Raw genomic sequence first — 5,756 nt, forward strand, 5'->3', positions numbered from 1 at the left:
CCAGCGGGAAGTGACGACAATGCTAGAGATGGGGGTACTGGAGGAGTCTTACAGTGAGTGGTCTAGACTATTGTGCTGGTACTGAAACCGGAAGGAACCGTCCGCTTCTGCAACGATTTCTGGTGCCTGAACGAGGCTCAGAAAATTTCGACGCCTACCCCATGCCCCGTGTGGACGAACTGATTGACCGCTTGGGGAAGGCAAGATATGTCAGCACCCTGGACCTGACGAAGGGGTACTGGCAGGTGCCGCTGGCAGCGGCCTCCTGGGAGAAGTCATTCCTGGGGTTAGCAAGCTACTACCATCGATTTGTACCTAACTTTGCTGCAATAGCTTCTCCCCTCACAGACATAAAGAAGGCACACCTACCCCAGACAGTGCGATAGACGGAGGACACAGAGGCGGTGTTACAGGTCCTGAATGACGCTCTATGTTGGTAAAACCAGGAGGTTGGTGATAGAGGGGAGGTATGTGCCGCAATGTTGGCTCCCTCTGATGGGGGTACACTGGCTGGGAACCCCGACGCTGATGGCCCAAGTTGAGGTAATTAGGGGAGAGTGCCAACCAGTCGTGCAGGCCACATAAAGGGAGCCTGCATGGCTGAGAGACAGACACAGAGCAGAATCTGAGAAGGACTAAGCCAAACCTAAGTTACTTTGTGTTATGTTTATTTTGCTGCCTAGTAAAGTCCTGTTTTCTGACTAGAACCTCCCTGTCTGTGTTAATCTGTACACGCTCAACCCAACACCCCACAGTTTACCACAGTATTTACAGATCATAAGGCTTAAATAAACATTTATTTTTAAAATACTAATGCTATGTCCGCTTTATACAGTGCATGTCCTTAATGAGGTGTATTTGTCAACGGACACATTGGCTGGATGTTCTGTCTGTGCTTAACCTTTTGACCCCTGTAGGAAAGGTCAAGCTGTGCCAGCTGCTCCAGTGTCGTCTGCAACTTCTCATCGGCCGGAGAAGACCTGGATGAAGCCAGGGGCAGGTGTGTGGGCACCGCCTTCTGGTCTGGGGCATTATGGGAAAGAAAAAAGGGGATCAGATGTAAGAGATGTCAGGAAGGTATTTGAATATAGTCAGGATGTGTCTATCGAGGCAATTCCAAGAAGAAGAAAAACCCCTCCCCTACCTGTTCCAACCCCTACCCTCTCCATCCTGGAGTTTTCTTGTTTGTTCAAAAGTCTGTCCTCAGTCCCGGAAACCGATAAGTGGTCGAGGAGTATGTCAATTCTTTAGTAGGCAAATTGAAGGTGGTCCTCCCCTCCTCGATAGCCTACTTTTGGCGAGGAAGCACAAGTGTATTCTACCCAAGTCCCTTCGCGGAAGAGTTTTGAAATCTGCCACACCCCTTTGAATCAGCTATTGTTTTCTCAAAGGAGAAAAGCATGCCAACATTTAAAAACAATATGTTATTTATCCTTTTGTCTATAAGATGTCTTGCACAACTAACAAAATGTGTTTTTGTCACTTTATACATTTATTTTGATATTCCACCCTGTAAACGTAATTTGCCTGATGACTTGCAATTGGAGAAGGATATTCTCATTTCATACAAGCGCATTTTCATCCACTTTCCCTCTCCTCGATTACCTTTGACCTTTTTCAAAAGGAGGCCAGAGAGGATGGAGGAGAGAGGACTTAGGAGCAAATCTAATTAAGAAAAGGCCCCTGTGTCTCACCCTGGAAGAAGAGTCCCTTGGGCTGCTTGAAGCTCACAGCTGAGACAGACAGACAGCCACACCCCCATGTCAGCCCTGATGGCCTTGGTACGCAGCTTGTTCTTCATCTTAGCATGGAAGTCAGGCATGGACAACTGCACGGCTACATGGAACACACAAACACACACACTGTCAATAAAGATGTAGGGCAGCGGTGTCAAACTCATTTAGCCCGGCGACCGTAATTGGTCTTCAACGAGGTCCCGAGAGCCACACTGAAAATTGGTTATATTTCCTTGCTGTGAAAATTTGCAACAAAAAATTGTCCTCTATCCATCAGTTTTTGAATATTGATGCTCCCTGACTGTGTAGTGATTTATTAACTATTTATTACTGTATGAATATAGGTCCATTATCATTTCTACACTGTTCCGATTTGGTTTTAGTCATTTTAAAGTATATTGAGTTTGATATATATATTTTTTAAACAAACCACCCATGGGCTGTATTTTCAACACCCCTGATGTAAGGTGTTTTCCTTAACAGAATCGTTCAAGAAATGCATGAACGATTATAATTGTCACGACTCCCGCCGAAGTCGGCCGCTCTCCTTGTTCGGGCGGCGTTCGGCGGTCGACGTCACCGGCTTTCTAGTTACCACCGATCGATGTTTCACTGTTCGTTTGGTTTTGTCTTTATTGTGTACACCTGTTTTTGATTTCCCTAATTATGTTCATTATTTAACCCTCTGCCTTTCCTGTTTGTCTTGTCCGTGATTGTTTCCTGTTTTGTGGTTGTTAGTGTTTTTTTTTAAACCATGTTATTTTCTGTGAGAAGTTTATTGATAAATTTGAGTAAACACGTTTTGGTTTACACTTATTCCTGTGTCCTGCGCCTGACTCCTCTACTTCTCAATAGAAACCATTACAGAATCACGGACCACGACTATGGAGTCAGCAGGAGCAGACAGCTTTCCTATTACTGTAGAGGAGTGCGTCCAGCAGCAAGCAAGTAATATACAGAGTCTCATGACAGCTATGGATTGTGTGCTGCAGACCATGGAGAGAGTGGAGAGATCAAGATTTCCCTTCAACCCAGCCACACCACCGCCAGTCGCACCTCCCGATACACCCATTTCTACCCATCCGTCGTCAGTATCCGGTGGGATTCGGGCTCTCGCTACCAGGAGCGTATGACGGAACAGCTGCCGGGTGCCAGGGGTTCCTACTCCAGCTGGAGCTCTACCTGGCGGCTGTCCAGCCGGCACCCTCGGGACGCGAGAGAGTGAGCGCCCTCATCTCCTGTCTGACTGGTAAAGCCCTGGAGTGGGCCAATGCCATCTGGGAAGAGGAAGGCCCGACTCTGGAAGACTACGAGGACTTCTCCTGCCGCTTTCGTGCAGTTTTTGATCATCCACCAGAAGGGAGAGCAGCGGGAGATTTGGCAATTGTTACATTTAAGACAGGAGATGAGGAGCGCTCAGGAGTTTGCACTGGACTTTAGAACTCTGGCTGCTGGTGCAGGATGGAATGAGTGGGCCCTGATCGATCACTACAGGTGTGGTTTGCGAGAGGACGTTCGTAGGGAGCTAGCCTGCAGGGACACCACCATCCACCTGGACCAGCTGGTGGACTTATCGATCCAGCTGGATAACCTGCTGGCCTCCCGCGGACATCCGGATCGGGGTCCGTTGGTTCCATCCCCCAGTCCCTTAGATCCAACTCCTATGGAGTTGGGAGGGGCTGGTACTAGGGAGACCGGAGGAGAGACCATTCCAGGCACTAGAGGTGTTTCCTTAGGTGCCACTACGGTGGAAAGTCCAAACCAGGTTTCCACCATGCACATTCCTCCCGAATATGCCGATTTGGCAATCGCCTTCTGTAAAAGGAAGGCGACTCAATTACCACCCCATCGACCAGGGGATTGTGCGATAAATCTCCTGGAGGGCGCTGCACTTCCCAGGAGTCACGTGTATCCTCTGTCACAGGAGGAGACGGCGGCTATGGAAACATATGTCGCTGAATCTCTGGGACAGGGATACATTCGGCCCTCCATTTCACCTGTCTCCTCGAGTTTCTTTTTTGTGAAGAAGAAGGATGGAGGTTTACGCCCGTGCATTGACTATCGAGGTTTGAACCAGATTACTGTTAAATACAGTTACCCGCTGCCTCTGATCGCCAGTATGACAGAGTCATTGCTCGGGGCGCGCTTCTTCACAAAATTGGACCTCAGGAGCGCGTACAACCTGGTGCGTATCAAGGGAGGGGATGAGTGGAAGACGGCATTTAGCACTACTTCTGGGCACTATGAGTACCTCGTCATGCCGTATGGGTTAATGAATGCTCCATCCGTCTTCCAATCATTTGTGGATGAGATCTTCAGGGACCTGCACGGGCGGGGTGTAGTGGTGTATATAGATGATATTCTAGTATACTCCACTACCCGTGCTGAGCATGTGTCCCTTGTACGAATGGTGCTTGGTCGACTGTTGGAGCATGACCTTTACATCAAGGCGGAGAAATGTCTGCTCTTTCAACAGTCCGTCTCCTTCCTTGGGTACCGTTTGTCCGCGTCAGGGGTGGAGATGGAGACTGACCGCAATTCAGCCGTGCATAATTGGCCTACTCCAACCACGGTAAAGGAGGTGCAGCGGTTTTTAGGGTTTGCCAACGACTACCGGAGGTTTATCCGGGGATTTGGCCAGGTGGCGGCTCCCATTACCTCCTTACTGAAGGGGGGACCAGTGCGATTGCGTTGGTCGGCTGAGGCGGACAGAGCTTTTGGTAACCTGAAGGCTCTGTTTACCACGGCTCCAGTGCTGGCGCATCCTGATCCCTCCTTAGCGTTCATAGTTGAGGTGGACACATCCGAGGCTGGAATAGGGGCTGTGCTATCTCAGCGCTCGGGTAAGCCACCAAAACTCCGCCCCTGTGCTTTCTTTTCGAAGAAGCTTATTCCGGCGGAGCGAAACTATGATGTGGGGGATAGGGAGTTGTTAGCTGTTGTCGGGGCTCTGAAAGCGTGGAGACATTGGCTTGAGGGGGCTAGACACCCTTTCCTCATTTGGACTGACCACTGAAATCTGGAGTATATTCGGGCAGCGAGGAGACAACCCTCGCCAGGCTAGGTGGGCTATGTTTTTCACACGCTTTTCTTTCACTCTTTCCTACAAACCAGGTTCCCAGAACGTCAAGGCAGACGCACTGTCCCGGCTGTATGATACAGAGGAGCGGTCCACAGAGCCCACTCCCATAATTCCAGCCTCATGCCTGGTGGCACCGGTGGTATGGGAGGTGGACGCGGACATCGAACGGGCGTCACGTGCAGAACCCACTCCCTCCCAGTGTCCCGTTGGGCGCGTAATGCGTGCCGTTTGATGTTCGCGATCGTTTGATCTGTTGGGTGCACACATCACCCTCCTCTGGTCATCCTGGTATCGGTCGGATGGTGCGCTGCCTTACGGGGAAGTACTGGTGGCCCACGTTAGCCAAGGACGTGAGGGTTTATGTCTCCTCCTGTTCGGTATGCGCACAGTGCAAGGCACCTAGACATCTGCCCAGAGGGAAATTATAACCCCTTCCCGTTCCGCAACGACCGTGGTCACACCTATCGGTGGATTTCGTGACGGATCTTCCCCCGTCACGGGGTAACACTACGATCCTGGTCGTTGTGGACCGGTTTTCTAAGTCCTGCCATCTCCTTCCTTTGCCCGGTCTCCCTACGGCTCTACAGACTGTGGAGGCCCTGTTCACCGATGAATTCCGGCACTACGGGGTGCCTGAGGATATAGTGTCTGATCGGGGTCCCCAATTTACGTCGAGAGTCTGGAGGGCGTTTATGGAACGCCTGGGGGTCTCGGTCAGCCTTACCTCAGGGTTCCACCCCGAAAGTAACGGGCAGGTGGAAAGAGTCAACCAAGAGGTGGGTAGGTTTCTGCGGTCCTATTGCCAGGACCGGCCGGGAGAGTGGGCATAGTTTATCCCCTGGGCAGAGATGGCCCAAATTTCCCTACGCCACTCTTCTACTAACCTGACCCCTTTTCAGTGTGTGCTAGGGTATCAGCCGGTCCTGGCACCATGGCAT

Source organism: Salmo salar, chromosome ssa21, assembly GCF_905237065.1.
Source record: "Salmo salar chromosome ssa21, Ssal_v3.1, whole genome shotgun sequence".
In the NCBI taxonomy this organism is placed as follows: domain Eukaryota; kingdom Metazoa; phylum Chordata; class Actinopteri; order Salmoniformes; family Salmonidae; genus Salmo; species Salmo salar.